General features: G+C 39.1%; 1 protein-coding gene across 2 annotated transcripts in view; it reads right to left on the bottom strand.

The window, feature by feature from the left end:
* The window catches only part of SLC44A3 (solute carrier family 44 member 3), a 111957-nt gene that overhangs the window by 85697 nt on the left and 8506 nt on the right, over positions 1 to 17754 (bottom strand). Inside the window, exon 1 of one of the 2 annotated variants that reach the window (XR_010373491.1) lies at positions 9031 to 9110. The exons of the other annotated variant lie outside the window; for it this stretch is intronic. The gene's annotated coding sequence lies outside the window, so the exon portion shown is untranslated. Of the gene's footprint in view, positions 1 to 9030; positions 9111 to 17754 lie in introns of those variants that run through there. 2 annotated transcript variants of the gene reach the window in all.

Below are 17754 nucleotides of genomic sequence, written 5' to 3'. Positions count from 1 at the left end.
TTTAGATTGTATGTTTTTTAAATCTGGTGGTGTTATAAAGCTGTGAGACTTTCCCTACTTTCAAAATATTTTTTGATGTATTGCTTTTAGATAACAGAACACTGATAGTAGAATGATGATGTTTAAATGAGGACGTGCTTGCACATTTCTGAGGAAGTTCTGCAAAATTCCCCATTTAGGAAGCCATGGGTTCAAACTGACAGTTCTTCCGTTCAGAGATCCACTGACCAGGCCATTCATGTGATACCATTTTCTGGAGTCACCATTCCAGGAAAGTAAATTATTATTTTCAGTTTGGTCTTGAAAAGCTAACCACTGAGGCAGAATTTCCCATGCTTACAGGCAATACCATTATTGCCTTACATTTTTGTACACATTTGTACCATTTACACTAGGTGTAAGAATTTATTTTCTAATTCCAAATAAAGGAACCTGCGGATTAGTGTATCACTTCAGCAATACTACTATTTTCACTTGGAAAATCATTAAGTTGCTGTATTTTCTTACGTATTCCTAAAAATAATTTAGAACATTTAAGACTTCACATTTTTTAAATAGAGGAAAGTCTGATGAGCATTACAGGCATACTAACCTCTCTGACTGACCCTGCCCCCTTCCAGTGTCAGCAGAGACTTTAAAAAATTCTTGACATTTGTAATTTAAATATTTGAACAGCTTGCTTGCTTTGCCACATTTCGTCACTAAAATAACACTGTCTGATGCGAGCTGCAGTGTGACAGGTTCAGCAGCTGATTAGTGGTTTGTGCAGTTGCCAAGTCCTCCAGTTTTGTCTCCTCTGCCCTATGCCCACGGTGCTCATTAGACAGTGGCTGCATGCGATGTGCCACACTTAACCCCATTCAGTATTAGAAACACCACTTAACACACAGTCACGTCCAAAGCCCCATTTCTACCTCACCTTGCTTTTTACTATTGTCTCACCTTTCTTACTATATTCAAAGACTGAGGAGGCAATGAAATCTTGTCTTCTCTACATCTTCTGTCCTCATCATTAGGCAACGAAGCATACCAGTTACAGTATAGTCTTCCGTGTTTAACAAGTGACCTTGTAGCAGACTGCAGCTTGCAACAAGAGTCTACCTAAACTGCTCGCAAAATAATTTCAACAGGTACTTCCACAGTGCTTTTCATAGCAGTGACTAAAGCCAGTTGACAGCATTAGTCAAGAAATAGCCTTCTAGCATGTATTCCACACTGCCTGAATTGAAAAGACTCCAGAGTTAAACAAATTCCTCAGCAACAGGACCAAGCTCACAGTGTCACGTCATCACAAGCAAAGCAAGAGCTGTTTCCCCTGTGTCCTGCAAACTTCCTGAAACCTCTTGCAGTTGTTCTCTCCCCCCCATTTCTGAAGTGATGTAATTTTCATCCTGACAGCAGATTGAAAACTGCAAATTTTAAGATTGGAGAACCAATCCATTTTAGTTTCAGACGTTTTCAAGTTATGTTCTGCCTGCTCACCAATTGCTATGGACATTCTAGGAGAAGATAAGGATTAAAACTTCTCTAGAACACCTTCAGTATCTCTAAAGTTTCAGTAATTTATGAAGATTACCCACCTAATATTGAAGGCTTCAGACCAAACTTCTGAATTCTTATCACACTTTTTCCACGTGCCTCACAGGTCTAGCTGAGTTTGTGGTGCTGCACACAAAGAATAGAAATCATACTTCACTCCATGGTCTGGTCTGCCATGCCTTACATTACAAATAAAGTCAATATTGCAGTATAAACAAGTGGATTAAACAAACATGCGTATCTAGATTAATTAGACTTCAACTTTACCCTAATTTATGAGATTACTCTCTTTTGTCTCCCCATACATCCATCAGTTTTAAATTGGGCTACTCTGGAGGGCCATTCAGAGTAAGATCTGCTCTATCTCCACTGACTGAAAAGGGGATAAGGTGAAACTGAAACTCCTAACCTTGGTATTTAAAGTTAAAATTATAAAGTTAAGCCATGTGAATAGCCTCTTATTCTCATGACCAAAGTAAATTCAATATTGTTACTCATATTCCCCCCATTCCACTTCATTTTCAACAAATATTAATTCTTCCTTTTTCATTCAAAGTAGCCACCTTATTTCAACAGCTATTAAAGATACCTAAATCAGATTGTAAGTGGTCACTAAGTTTTATGTTCTTTATGTTATAGTTACCTTATCAGAAACACAGGCTTTTGACTCCAGAACCATTGATCTGAGTTTAGGTAATGTATGGCAAGCAAGTTTAAAAAAAAAGTTATGGCAAAGTAGTCTAATATCTGGCTCACACTTTTAAAAATAGTGTTAGCAGATCTACTGGGTCAAGAGTCTCACAATGTCTACGTAAAACAGTAAATTGACAAGTACTGGCCATGAAGTCGTACCTTAATATTTGGTAAGGTTTTACAATAGACAATGTAGAAAAAAAACCGCAGCGGTTTAATTAACCCTGCACCACCAAACCCCTAAAATCTTCTGTCATAAAATAGGGCCTTATTGGAAACAAACTGTAGGATGAAAAAGCCCTGGGATATCACCTAATCCCAGAATGGCGAACAGACACTATGGCTATCAGGCTGTTGCTAGTCTGAATGAGATATATGCCACCCTATGTTGTGTCGGAAGCGAAGTATTAGTGGCTTTGTTCAAGTCTTCATCTGGGTTATTGGAAAAATACTGGTGGCCTACGTTAATGAAAGGAGAATTGAAGGTTGCACAAGTGCAAAAAGGAGCTAGGAGTTTGATCAGGGGAACAGAGATCCCATCTGACAGAAAAAACATCAGAGCGCATAGCTTGTTTAAAGTGACACAGAAAGACTCCCATGCTATGATCTGTGCCCATAACTGCACAGAGATAAAAAAACCTGGTCAGGTTAAAATCAAATCTGAGCCCAAGAACAAATGAGTGCAAGAGACCAGCAGTACTTTTAGGCTGACTCTGAAAGGAACAGAGTAGCTAATAGAGCAATCACATTTTAGAACAGTCCTACAGTTAAAAAAACCAAAACCCCACCATCCCTTACTAAATTAAGCATTTTATGAAATAGTACATTAGTTGGCATCTGCAGTAGTGTCGAAATGCCCACATCTCTGTGTTCCAACTTTCTTGATATCCATCCCAGTGTAACAGCATACTCATCACTGGCTAACAGTTATAGCAAGTATAATTACTGTTGCCTTTTTGTCAAAGCTTTTAGGAAAAATATACATAGGCTTAAAATGAAATTCAGACTTAAGGGAAAGGTGGTATAACACCAAATCTTATTTGTTAGAATTCTTCTTAAGAATTAAAGTATATTAGTCTTTAAAGTATTACCATTAGTAAGCTTTGGCAGCTGTGATCATAGGCTACACAGAATAATCTTTTGACAGGAAGATACTTGAACACAAAAGGTAATTCATTAGGTACTACAGACAAAGGCAACAGTGTAAATTAGGTATTAAGTCAACAGCAGGATTACGTTAAGGCCTTTTTTGTTACAGTTAGCCTGGTTAAGTTTTGGATTGCCGCCACAAAACTCTATTTCAGGACAAATTCTGATTACCCCTTTTGACTGTCTTTTGTTGTAATCTAAATCGGTCAGCAGACATCTGATTCATTGGTTTTCTATTTATCCACCACAGCAACAGGCTCTCTCAAATACCTTAAGAAGTGCGATACTTGAATACCTCCTTTTTTATTTGCTACATGACTCATCTGAAAATTATGTTACAAAAAATCTTATTCGATCTCTCATGACTCTAAAACACTGAGGACCATGAAATCCCCATGATTATTTGGTATATAAGCAGGTATGACTGCTTACTATTTAGCTAGTTTCAGAGTAAATATATCTACTGTAGTTAATCTGAATTACCAATACAGTAGAAGAGGTATAAGACAACCAAATGGAAGATCGGCTTTTAAGTCATAATTTGCCCTTATCTGCACCCCATCACAGAAAAGCCGTCCTGAGGAAGGGCGCACACATGACCAGCTACAGCAATTGCAATACTTAAAGGGAAAAAAAATCCCACCAGAGTAAATCATACCACTAACTATGGAGAATCCTGCCAAAACAAGCAGCAAACCACATAATTCTGAAGAAAGAGAGGGGAAGAGGTGGACAGAGAACAGCACGACAAAGCCAGCAAACTGCATCCAGACTACACAATTTCCTTAGATGTCTGTGTTGAGGGTGTGACTCAGCTGCATTTTATCAAGCAATTGTAGCTACAACATCTATTATAGTTGCATGGTCTTTTTGCTGCTATGAAACTAGTCCTTATTTCTCAGCCTGTCCCCCAAGATGAGGGGGGCTGGGGCACATGGATTTGACAAACCCTAGTCTGTCTAGAATACATTATACTAGTTCACTGGAAGAAAATAAAAACCACCCAGGTGTTCTTGAGTCCCCACACTACACTCTGCGACATGTCCTTGTGTGACTCATCAAACAAGACTGGAAAGGAACTCTCCATGTACACCCGCCTATACTTATCTCGAAAATCGTCTGTCGCAATTTTTACTGAAAGGCAAGGTAGTATTTATGAGCAGATGCAGCACAAACAAGCGTCGTTAGGCAATAAATACTCTCTTGATCGTTTTCTTTACTAGTGCCAAGAGCTTTTAATCGCGAGTGGAATGTGTGTATTATAGAAGTACACACCCAGAAGTGTCTCACCGAGGTTATGACTCCCAATCAGCATTACGTTAAGTAAAGAGAATTTATCTTACCAAGGTGGAACATTTCCTTTTGGTCTATTTGTCTTTTTACAGCAGTGAGATACAAGCTTATTCTTTTGTAGTACTGCTTTAGTGGTTTAGTTCCGGTGATCAGCAATTCCTTGGGGTTCAGCCAGCTTTGATCCCACTTGGGTCAACCAGCTGCAATTTACAGACTACAAACACATAAATTTTTGTTTTCAATTTTGTCCACATGCCAAGATTATAACTGCAAATGTCACTCAGGATGCAAGTTAGCTATATAACATTTGGATTTATCACAAGTCATCAAAAGCCCTATAAACGCAGTATTGGTTGAAGTGATTTCTTATTATAGTGAAATGTTTGAAGTTATGACTTAAAGTTTGTGACATTTTACTCGGTGAAGCAAGAAAACTTGTACTGACACGACCGAGCCCTAACCTTTTAACTGTAAATTGAAGGTGGGGAGAGTGCTGTGGACATCTAAAGGAAGACTATAGGACAGGCATTCCATACAAAGAAAAGAAAAAAGTGAAAAGCAGTGCAGATTTGGAGCTAAGAAAATTTACCGCTAATAAGCAGTACTGCAGTGTGCCACAGTGGGAGGAACAGTCAGCTGACAGTGCCTACTACCTGGGAACAATATGGCTAGGTTCCTTAGACTACAGTTTAGTCACAAATGCCCCCAAAACACTGCATTTGTCAAATAAAGGGCTTTCGGGAACTACAACAGACCTCCTCAAGGAGAAGTACGACTGAAATCAGAGTTAAAATTTAGCACTGACTTCATGATGACTAGAGAAAAACAAAGTAATAAACACACTTAAAAAATAATAAATCCTTAAAGTGGTAGTGGGATTACTTGGAGATGTCTAAGGAAGTACCAGCAGAAATAAAGGAAAGAAACTGAAGAAAATTATTACTGGGTAAATACTATAAGATCTTTCCATCTGAAGTGGAAGCCTAAGCAAACCCTATAGCCAGGAGCAATTATGTTTTTATAGAGGCATGGACTGCATTACCTGAAAGACATAAAAGCTAGAGAAAAATATATAACTTCATACAGTTATTGTAGAATAAGCACAGGAAAAATTTTGCTGGCCTACTAACAGTCCAGAACATTGCCTATCGGTTGGGAGAACTGTAAAAGCATTTTGTAGACAGCTGAAATAAAACAGCCAAGTAACAAAACAGCATCTTTTCCTTTCTGTTTCACATTGTTTGATACAAAGAGGAGGGAAAAAATCCTAGTTGTTTGTGACTGAAATCTTTATATATTACTGTTAATCTGTTTTAGGAAGCCTGTACTGAGAAAGAATGGATCTGGGAAATCATTGTTTTACAAAAGCATAAAGGTAAGCACAGATAAAAGACTACTATAAAAGTGCAGTGATCTTAGCCTGTGTCAAAGCTAACATTTTTCTGTGACATTACAGCTCTAGGACAGATTAACATGGTTTGTCATTTAGACATCTAGCATTTTTCTGTACCTCACGCTTCAGCACATTCAGTGCTTCTAGAAATTAGCCATCAGATATAACCCCTATGTTTTCTTAAGCAAAACACATTTCAGTTTCTGCAGAGATCAGAACCCCTCCTGCCCCTTTCCAAAGCAAGCCAAAATAAGTACAGAGCAATAGTAAAACTGATCAGAGTCCCACTGACTGACCTGGTTTTCCCTGAATTACAAAGTCTAAACTGCTAAGGTCCCTTCTAAATACACTGCTTCCTTCCAAGTTTTTGAAGTATTCTCAGCCAAGCCCTTACAAAACATGGAATGATTCTTCTCTTCAAAGCCTGTTTGGGACAGCCAAGGGGGAACAGTTCCATCTGCCTTTCTATCAAATAAGCCCAAACAAACAAAAACCCCAAACAGTCCCTACTTCCTACTCACCCCTTACCATGTTTTATCTGGCTCACAGGACAATGGTCTTCACAGCTGAACTGCTGATACATCAAGGATCTTGTCTCTCTCTGAAGCCTGCTGACACTCTCATTTATCTTCTGTGGCAGTAACTGAATTTATCAAGCTGCTTCTCCAAGAAGAATGAGTAGCAACAGCTGGTCTTGCCAACTCCTGGGGCAGCAGCTGACATGGAAGGTTCTTCTCCTACAGTGCTATTATCTTTCCTCGAGCCTGAAAGAACTTTTTCCTCCTTTGTTTGGCCAGTGTGGTTCACTAATCCATTCCAGTGCCTGTAGATTGATTAGCTCAAAACCTTGTAAATCTGAGCAGCAAGATTTTACATGTAACCTGGCCTCTATGGCCTCACAGAGGCCCAACTTTTACCAGTAAAATCCTTTGTGTATTAAAGACTAACAATAGTGCTTCAGAACCTTGTCTATCCAGTGACATTGCAGTCTCTGCTAAAGATAGATTACTTCTTAAAGTAGTATTAAATTTGACAAATATTTAATATATCTAGTATATAACAATTCCCTATTTACCATAAGAAATACTGGAGTTGACTGTAACCTAGTACATGTTGATGCAGAACTTCTACTTTATTTAAATAAAAAAATGATCAGAATACTCTGAATTCCCGTTGCACCTCTGTCAAGAATTCCTGCTTTAGCTAAATCAAATAATCCCGTTTCAGCGGTCACATTAGGCACGCACCTCACTCTACAACAGAAAACTGAAGTAAGTGGGATGAATCTATGATATCAGCCTATGTTCTAGAAGTGCAAAAATACAACGTATCTTCCGCTGGCATACTGGTCACCTCAGTTATTTACTAACTGAAAGGAAACTTCTTTACAAAGCTGACCCTTTAAACAACAGCATTGAGCCTTAGTGTAAAAGCTGGTACTGGAGGAAACATCATTTTGTTGGGAAGAGCAAGCTTTGGCTGTAAGCATCTTATTCCAGTTCCCTGGGAAGCCTCATTAGCAGATTTTTAATGTTCCTAGAAAAAGTTAAATTAAGACTTCTTAAAATCCTTTCCTACTCCAGAGAGCTTTCTTGGCAGAAGATCAATTCATCCTGGTCTGACTATGCTCCACTGATCTGAACATATTTACAATATGGTGAGTATTTGGCCCAGAAGTCCTGGGATGTTTCAGGATGCAGCCAAGAACGCTGTACAACCATTATGCACATCCTGCAACAACAGAAAACTAAATGGGAGTTATGGGCTATGCCTTTATTCTCATATTGTTGGTAATCTTGGCAATACAGATTTTTTGTATGGTACAGATAAACAAAGTCTGAAGAGTATTGTAAATGCAATTAAAATATTTTTATAGAGGAAACAAACCTCAAGCTTTGACTGCACTAAAAATTACTTGATGGATGCTAGCAGTAAGTAAAATTCATCTGATTAAAAACCTAGAATTTAGATTTTAATCAGTGCCCTTAGCTGTCTTCTTTAGCCTGTTAATAAAAATAGTTATATATCTCAAGGTTGTATCATTGCGTTTTGCATGCCTATTGCTCTACTTCTCTGTCCTTATAGTAGACTATTAAAAATATAACTATTGATGTAATTGTAAATTTTTAAGTTATATACAGATTATATAGAGCCACTTATAAATCTAAGGTAGCTTCAGTGCAAACTCCGCTTATTTCACCACTTACTCCTGAACTCAAGCCCAGCTCTGAAGCAGAACAGACATTTTTATAACTATGTTCAGCAATATTTCTTTAAGGTTACCAGGCTCTAAAATGTTAAGGTATCTACTAGCTACTGTATGAATTCTGAACCGCAGTGAAGAGGAGCCAGGTTACACATAAGCAACCTCCAGGCACCAGCCCCCACTACTGTCCCCTCCCATCAGCTGACCCTAAAGAGCTACACAAACTTTAATCAACTTGCACAAGAAATTAATGAGAAAAGGGGGAAAAAGGTATCACCAGTTTATAGTAAAGTGATTGTGATAAAAATTATGTTCCAAGAAGAAACATAAAATTATCATCCCAGGTTCTTCCTCCCCAGATTTCAGTGTTAGATTATGCTACCTTTCAATATATGAAGTTAATAAACATAGCAAAAAAGAAATAGAAGAGTAAGGAGTATGTTAGAAAACTCAAATGTGGAAATGGTGTTTAAATCCCTAATTAATAAAGAGGTCTTCTTTATAGCTTTTTCATACAGAAACATTTCTCAATACCTGATTTAAGTTCAGAAAACTCTGCTAGTTACTTGCCTACTACTAGAAACATAAAGATACCAAAAAAGAGGGGGGAAAAAACACATATTCTAAATACTGAATATAAATATTCAGCCATGAAGCATAATGGAAACCACATACAGACATGTCCCAAACAGCTACAAAATTCCTGTTAGTAACATCCCCCAAAAGATAAATACATGCATAGTAAAGTACTGCAAACCTTCAGTCTGGTCGCTTCAAGGTGGAAAAGACATGTAGGAGAAGAAAAGAATACAAACTTCTGGCTGGGACTCAAGCCTTTTGGAAAAGAAAATGTCTTCTTTTCCTCTCCCTGTCCCCCCCCTCCCCCCTTATGAACTACTGCTGAACTGGAGAGAGGAGCCATGCTGTGTCTCATTCTTAAGGTATTAACTGGCAAAGTAAATGTTCCAGGTGGCCTTGATTTCTGTTACCTAAAATCTCATTTGACAATTAAAGCCTCAGAGTGATACATGTCAGGTGTTTTCTCATCAGTGGCTGGCAATCGTTAACAGAGTTCTGTAGACCTACACAGGATTTTATAAACAAACATTCAGAAGAAATTTTAAAAACTTACTCCAGCGGGTCCTTTAAAGAAAGATTTGGAGTCAAGAAGCGTATATGGAAGAAAATAAAAGCTGTCTGAAGCAAAAGCAGGCTGAAATGTTGTAGGCAATATAGAAGGAGAAAGGAAAAGAAAAAAAAAAGAATGGTACAAGCATTATTATATTTTCAATGTGAGTGTACAACCTCATCTGGGTTAAACTAATGCAGTGGGAAAATTTGGTATAATCCCTAAGCAAAGTTCAGGTAAGCAGGTTGCTAACTGAGGGAATCTGTGGATTTAAAGCTGAGACAATCTTTTTCACCAGGCTCCAGGACCTCATCCTGGGCTAGAGAAGCCCATGTGCTTGCCTTCCTGTTGATAGTGGGCAGCTGGCTGAGTTTGATGACCTCAGGCCTGACCTATTTTCTGACTTGCCTCCTTGTCTTGCCTATGTATGAAATGTTTGCTTCCAGTTTTTTAGTCTAAAGAAATGTAAGATTGTAGATAGAGACTTCAGGAGATCACAGTCCTGAAAATTAACAAAATCAGCAACACCTGGATTGCATCCACCATCCCATCTGCGGACACGACACTCCCTTGACTGCTTGTTCACTTTGAATGCCGTTCCTTAAAAAAGATTCCTAGAAAATCTAAGAGGCCAAATGCTCAACAGCAAGGGAAAATGTTATGTTCATCTTAACAGCAGTCTTCCTTCCTATGAAGGCTTGCTATTATAGAAAAGTGTCCCTGCTGTAGTCATATCATGTTATTAAAATTAGTTAATATTAAAAACATATAAAAATTAATTATTTGAGCTGTTTATACCCTTAAATTACTTAAATGTTTCTCAGTTTAATGTTTTATTTTTATAAAATGGGGGGAGAAAATTCCTTAGTGGAAATTCCCAGTGATGGTATTAGCTGTGTCCTCTTTTGTATATTAAGTCAGATTGTTCTTAAAGACTATATTCTATAATAATGGGAGAATTAATTGGTTGAGTTTTGCAAGTTGCATCACATAAAGATTTCCAAGCCCTTAAAAATTAATAGCCTTGGCCCAGTGATTTAAAAACAAAATTTGTGTCAAAACCAAGAATTCTTAGCAAAAGAACTTACAAAATATGGCTGTTTTCCCTGTATGCCTTGTATTGTAGGTACAGACCTATTCAGTCATGTGCTCAGCTACCAGGTGTTGAAGGCACTGTGCTAAGGACACTGTTAATAGAGAATAAGTCTGGAGAAGAATGAAAGACCAAAAGAAGTGAGTGGCAGGTGTATCCCCTCCCAGCCTCCCTCACCTTCCCAGATGTTCTTACACAGATATGGGGGGCTCTGGAACTTGAGGGCCAGGCAAATGAGGATGTTGGGGAAGGTTCATCCAGGGGGTTGCCATGGGACAGTCGGTCAGCCCCATGCATTATGACCGCCTCTGTTAAGAAGAAAAGGCTGTGGATGTTGTCTACTTGGACTTTAGCAAAGCCTTTGACACTGCCTCCCCCAACATCCTCCTAGAGAAGCTGGCAGCTTATGGCTTAGACAGGTGTACTCTTCGCTGGGTAAAAAATCGGCTGCATGGCCAAGCCCAGAAAGTTATGCTGAGCAGAGTTAAACCCAGTTGGCGGCCAGTCACAAGGGCTCAGTTTTGGGGCCAGTCTGGTTTGATACCTTTATCAATGATCTGCACGAGGGGATTGAGTGCACCCACAGTAAGTTTGACACCAAGTTGGGTGGGAGTGTTGATCTGCTCAAGGGCAGGAAGGCTCTGCAGAGGGATCTGGACAGGCTGGATTGATGGGGCAAGGCCAATTGTATGAGGTTTAACAAAGCCAAGGGCCAGGTCCTGCACTTGGGTCACCACAACCCCAGGCAACACTCCAGGCCTGGGGCAGAGGGGCTGGAAGGCCCCCCAGCAGAAAAGGACCCAGGGATGCTGATTGACAGCTGGCTGAACATGAGCCAGCATGTGCCCAGGTGGCCAAGGAGGCCACCAGCACCCTGGCTTGTGTCAGCCCTGGTGTGGCCAGCAGGAGCCGGGCAGGGATGGGGCCCCTGTGCTCAGCACTGGTGAGGCCCCACCTCGAATGCTGGGCTCAGGTTTGGGCCCCTCGGGACAAGTAGGACATTTTGGTGCTGGAGCGTGTCCAGAGAAGGGTAATAAAGCTGATGAAGGGTCCTGTGAGGAGCAGCTGAGGGAGCTGGGGGTGTTTAGCCTGGAGAAGAGAAGGCTGAGGGGAGACCTTATCGCTCTCTACAACTACCTGAAAGGAGGTTGTAGCGAGGTAGGGGTTGGTCTCTTCTCCCAAGTTACTAGTGATAAGGTGAGAGGAAATGCCCTCAAGTTGTGTCAGGGGAGGTTTAGATTGGATATTAAGGAAAAATTCTTTACTGGAAGACCGGTCAGGCACTGGCACAGGCTGCCCAGAGAGGTGGGGGAGTCACTGTCCTGGGGGTGTTCAAAAAAACGTGTAGATGTGACACTTCAGGGCACGGTTTAGGAGGCCTGGGGGTGTTGGGTTGATGGTTGGACTTGATGATCTTAGAGGTCTTTTCCAACCTTAATGATTCTGTGATTCTAAGAAGAAAACAAAATCCATGTATGTATGTTTTATGTCTGCTAATGAGGCAGATACAGAGGCTGACAGATTCAGGTCTCACACATGTCTAAATCTTGTATATCTTGAACCTGATTTTCTTCTCCTTTCCATCATCAGATTAATTCCATAAAGTTTAAGCTGTCATATAGCCAGTGTAAGCAAGATTAGAATATGTGTCCTTTTAACAGAGTTGCACAACTACATAAAGATTACAAATAAATGCAAATGAATTACAAGGAGGTGGTTTAAAACTCAATTCCAAGTTCCCCAGGTTCAAACTTGTTATGAACCACACACCTTCAAATTATAAATCTAGGTTGTAATTGAAAAATCTTCCAACAACCTCTCTCAGATCTAGAGAGAATTTATGCTTCTTTAGGAATGGAAATAACCTTTTGATCTGCCTCAGCGGTATATACTTTAGCACTCAGCTAATAGTGTAGAAGGAAAATATCTGAACCTGAAGTAGCACAGAAGCAATTGACCTTTATTTGCTGTCTTCTGAACGCACTGTTGAAGGGAAATTAGTAAAGGATTGGGACACTCATCTTCAAGTCAAAGACACTTGAAAGAAAACAAAACCAAAAAGCCATTATACTTTTTGTAATAATTCCAAGAGCAATGACAAAAATACTTGTAAAGCTGGAGTTGAGCCTCTGGGGATATCCAACTCAAATGTATTTTTTGCAATTAGGAAATGTAATGAAAAGAAAACGAAGTGTGGACAGACAGGTATTTTGACTGTGAAGCTGGATTTATGCTGAAAATTTTTGCTAATATAGTTAGACCTGTGTAACTTTCCTGGCCAAAGGCTTTTTGCATAGTTGTCTGCATATTCCAGCCTTCGTGTTATAGGTCAGTTCACTTATCTGGCACAAGTATGCTACGCAGGAAAAAAAACAAGAACAGATGTAATTAATATACATTTGGCATATCTTTTCTTATATTAATTACCCCTGGGTCTGAAAGCAAGCTTTTGCAGAAAAATTCACCTAGAACTACTATTCTGAAGCATAAAGTTAAGATACAAAAAAAAATCTAATGTTAATTCTATCTCAATTGGACTTAACAGTATCTGTTACTTTCCACTTCTGTACTGACAGAGAGAGAACTGGAAGAGTTGGTGGAACAGAACTGAAAGGAGCTGGAGAACCCAGCTGGGTGAAGGCAATTAGAAACAACTAATAAGGGAACTAGTTGCTGAGCAACAACTGTGGAAACCTTTGGAACACAAGCCATATTTGCCAACCGATCAAAGCAAAACGTAGAGCTATTATAGACACTAACTAGAGTGTCAGTTTAACTTAACAGCATTTTTATCTGCAACATTCCTTTTTAAATAACAGACCTTTCTTTCAGAATTAAATTAGGGCAAGTTATGAATGTTATGGGTTCCAAAGGAAAAAGAGATGGTAAAAGGGACAAATAAAAGCTGGTCCCCTGCCTGCCTTTCTCAAATGGGACTCTACACTGCTGATCACTGGCAAAATAACAAAAGAGGCAGAAGAAAATTTGACTGTTTCTTTCCTGGCAGCAAGAAAATGTGTTTCCTTGTGTACTTCTGTTAGTGTCTTTCAACTTCTAATTTCTTCTATGCCATCAAGTCTAAGACCAAGAAAGTGTCTGACTCCATCCTTTCTTTCAAGTAGCACATAAAAGCTTTTCAGAGTCTAGTATTTTTGGTTTGTCAGATTTCTGGTTCAAATGAATCATTGAGCAATGCATTATTCAACTCAGGGGCAAAGGAAACCATATTTACATTCAGAAAGTGTCTGTGTTCCAGTTCCTAGTGCTACCTCCTTTCTTTCCTAGAAAATGGATGTATCATAATCTTTATCATATGAAGGTTTAGGAATTAGTGTGAACAATGAAAGAGGAAATTCTCAGTGCATGCTTAATCCAAAAACCTCATTACAGAATCAAAACTGTTAGTTGTGTATTTTGCACAGCACTACACGACTTCCCAATTAATTCAGTCAGTCTTTTCAAGCAAAGTAACAAAGAATAAACATTCGCTGAACTTTGAATAAGTGTGGGGTTTGGACAAGAATCTATAAAGTATTTAGAAATATTTAAGACAGAAGAACAGAAGGATTGGAGACATTCTTTCACATTCTGGGGACATAGTTTTGGACTTGACACAAGATAGCAAGTCTGGATATAAGCAGTATTGTGCAGTAAGAGTTCAAAGACTATCAAAAGAGTTTGGAAGCAGAAATCCACCCAGTTCTGGCCTCTCTTACAGTATTTCCACCTCCCCCACTGAATGTCTGTCTCTGCCTGGCAGTGCTACGTGTTTGAAAAGGTAACACCTCGGGTTCAAATTCCTCCTGAGATTTTAAAATTCCAAGGTGACACAGCCTCAGCTCAAGCCTCTGCTGTATGTCAAGAGGTGCCTACGCCAAGCATGCCTCTCAGAATTAGAGGAGAGAGGGAGGAAAGGATCCTGTGAAACATTTGAAGAATGCAGTTCAAGATTTTGTTTGCCTAGCCAGATTTTATGGTTTTAATTGCAAGACTTTGAAGCTCTTAAAACTCCAAACAAGTTAATAGCAAAATAAAGTAATATTTAAGATTGGAATTGGGTGATCTAGAAGTATATGCTTCTTTTTTCTAAAGCATTTCCGGAAAATTTATCTGGGCTGACCATGGAAGAAGAAACAACATAGGAAAATGGAAACGCTATCAAGGACTGCAACAGCAGGTCCACAGTCTATTTTACTCTTCTTGGGACTGCTCATTGATGAGCCCACTGTTATCAGCCTTCACTGTCTTGCAATATTGCACAATATTGCATTTGAGAAAGGAAAGGATCAGCTGAGATGCTACAGATCATTCACAAGGAAAGGCAAAGCTACACATATCTAGCTAAATCTTTCAAATGTTTCCATATCTATCAAAAACTAATATGCTGCTAGTGCAGGGAGTTGTTACTGAGTTGATACTCAACGCACACCCTGACCTGTATCAGCACAAAGGCATCTGAGCAGAAACTGTGCATGCTGTACAGTCAGGCTTTTCCCCTGCATATAGGACTTGCATTAGAAAATGAGAACTACCTCCAGCTAGATTAACTGCTGGACATACATGTATGTAACTCAGCATGAGGTATACCATGCTGCATCTATATATCTGTGTGAATGTAAGTATGCTTCTGCATCATTATCAGACACAACATTGTTCTGTTTGCTTCCCTCATGTCCTCTCCCCAAAGGCCAAAGTGAAAAGCAAGTGACAATTGCACTGAATAGCAGGGGAAGACTATCCTTGCTTTGCATACTCTTTGAACATTAGGCTTATTGGGTATCTAAGAAGTTAGGAGACTTACAAGTCAAACAGTCCTGTTTTCAACCTTCTTCTCAAACTGTGCATCCTGTATCTGCTGAAGTGCTGCTATTTCTTTAATGAACTGGATTTCATCACGTAAGTATGAAATCCCATTTAATTTTCATGAACACCACTCAAGGACTTATGAATTCATAAACCCATTTCTCAAGTTGATAAGCATCACGTCTCTGAAAATTCTTATGTCTCTGTCATGCATTTTGGATACAATTGCACTTCTGTTACATGAAAAGCATGTTAAAAGCCATTCAAGTCAAATGTGATGAGAGAAAATGCTGAGTTTGTTTTTATTTTTTTTAACAAGATCTAGTAAATAACTTGCTATATAGCAATTTCGAAGCTATTTTGGAAATGAAGAAGTAGTGCACGGAAACAACAGTTGTAACTTAGAGGCCTCAGGAGAATACTACAGTTTGTCCTGCTCCCTATAACTCCTGGGTTGAGGTGATGATTAGACCTTTCTTTTGAAGGGATATCTTCTGTGCGTCCTGTTCAGGAGAATCTGGTTCTCAGTGAACACTTTGCTCCACTGTGTACCTACAGGCAATACTCTGATTCTTATAGGACATGAATCCCAGATGTAAAAAATGGTTAAGGTCCATTTCTTCAAAGGGAGAACCTGGAAAATCTGTGCCTTTCCCCTTCTGCATGCTCTTACTCCATATCACAGTATTTGTTATCGAAGTAAGTTAAGCTGGCTGGTGCGGGTGTACACTGAATGTCAAATAAGAGTGGTCACGTGGAGAGCTAGACTTCAGACAAGCATTACCTACACCTCAGCTGATTTCATTAGTGTCTTCTGTCGTTCACCAGGGTCCAAGATGGAGAAGCACTTACAAGGACTCTACAGATAACACTCCCCTGAGGTTATCACATTCTGTACATGAAAAATAGGGGTTTTTCACAACTTTGTCCCTAACATCTTAATGGGAACTTTAGATGTATTTGTGCCAGTATTAGTATAAGTCCTAAGACCCTGCTTTATAAACTTGGAAAAGTCTGAAAGCCTTTTGTCGAGTCTTTGGGAGTTATTAGGCAACAATTCACATAATTTGATTTTGATACTTACCTATTTAAGAACTGACAAGGCTTTGGTTCAAATGGCCCACAGGAAAAGGTAAGCAAATGCATCTAAACTAATGATTAGGCACAAAAATCAGGGCCTCTAGCATATGAGATAATTTTAGAACTCATCTTACAAAGGAATCTTTATTGCAGAATTGTAATCTGTTTTAAAGGTGCAATAGACACTCTCTCATTTGTTTGTTTGCAGTTTATTGTGTCTTGTATGTTGTTCTGCTAAAAAGAAAGGGTGAAAAAGAAGGAGTGAGAGGCATAGCAAGGAGGAGCCTGCAATAGAGAAGATCAGGGAGTAAATATACAGCCTACTCTCCAAACTGAGTTTAAAAAAAAAGCTTTTTCTAGGGACCTAAAGGGACTCTGTCAAATTTATTGCAACCCAGGAAAGATTGTGGGAAAAAGTGCAAACCTAGAGGACAGGACTCTCTTTTTCGGGAAAGAATGAGTGGAGAACTTTAATTTAACATACACTTTCATTTCTCTTCTATCTTATTCTACATTATCCTATTTACAGAGTGCATAGTGCTGATTTTTGTCTAAAAGCAAGTTAGGGTTTATAAAACCCTTTGAAGTGCTGAAGTATGCAGCATTTGGGAAAGAGCTGGTTTCCACTAACCTGAGGACCTGCGACCAGCAGACATACTTATTACTAGTTCACCAAAGCACTGAGGAGCCTAAGTTTGTAATTGGAAGCTTACAGGGGGATGGTTTTGACTGTCTAGATGTCTTAGATAGCCAAGGAGTATTTTGACCTCATATGTAAGGTACTTTTCCTCCTATACTAACAGCTGTTGTATCAATCAGATACCAACCACACTGTTTAAATCAAAAGGAACCAAATTAGGAGGTGGGGGAAGAGATACATGGGCTAAGATGCTCCTGCTGGTATCAGCAGGAGTCAGTATGGCCCAGTGTGGTTTAGGTGATGGAGACTGACACCTGGAAACAAAAACTGATCAGATATTATTTTGAAGTTAAATATCATGGGGAAAGAACAACCATAACTGGACTCAAATCAGTTTTTCAAACTTAAAAAGGTAGGCTATCTCTAGCTGCTAATAGAATAATCTGGAAGTACACATTCCTTATGAAGAAAAGTGTTTGAAATTCAGACTGATCAATGTTATTCTTTTTTTTGGTTGTTTTTCTTTGTTCTAAGGAAAATATTCAACCTAAGAATGTATTTCCTCTATGTACTTTACATTCCATTCAAATACGCTCACAAAGCTCCAAACACAGCTAATCAAACAGCTGCATGTCAAAGTTAACAGTTTGGAATGCCAGCATTTAGGCTTTACAAGAGACCCTAACTTGACTCCTAACACATTAAAATACAAAATATAATGATGGAGTTGTTTTAA

Source organism: Phalacrocorax carbo, chromosome 6, assembly GCF_963921805.1.
Source record: "Phalacrocorax carbo chromosome 6, bPhaCar2.1, whole genome shotgun sequence".
Classification (NCBI taxonomy): domain Eukaryota; kingdom Metazoa; phylum Chordata; class Aves; order Suliformes; family Phalacrocoracidae; genus Phalacrocorax; species Phalacrocorax carbo.
This window is presented reverse-complemented; position numbering and strand designations above follow the sequence as displayed.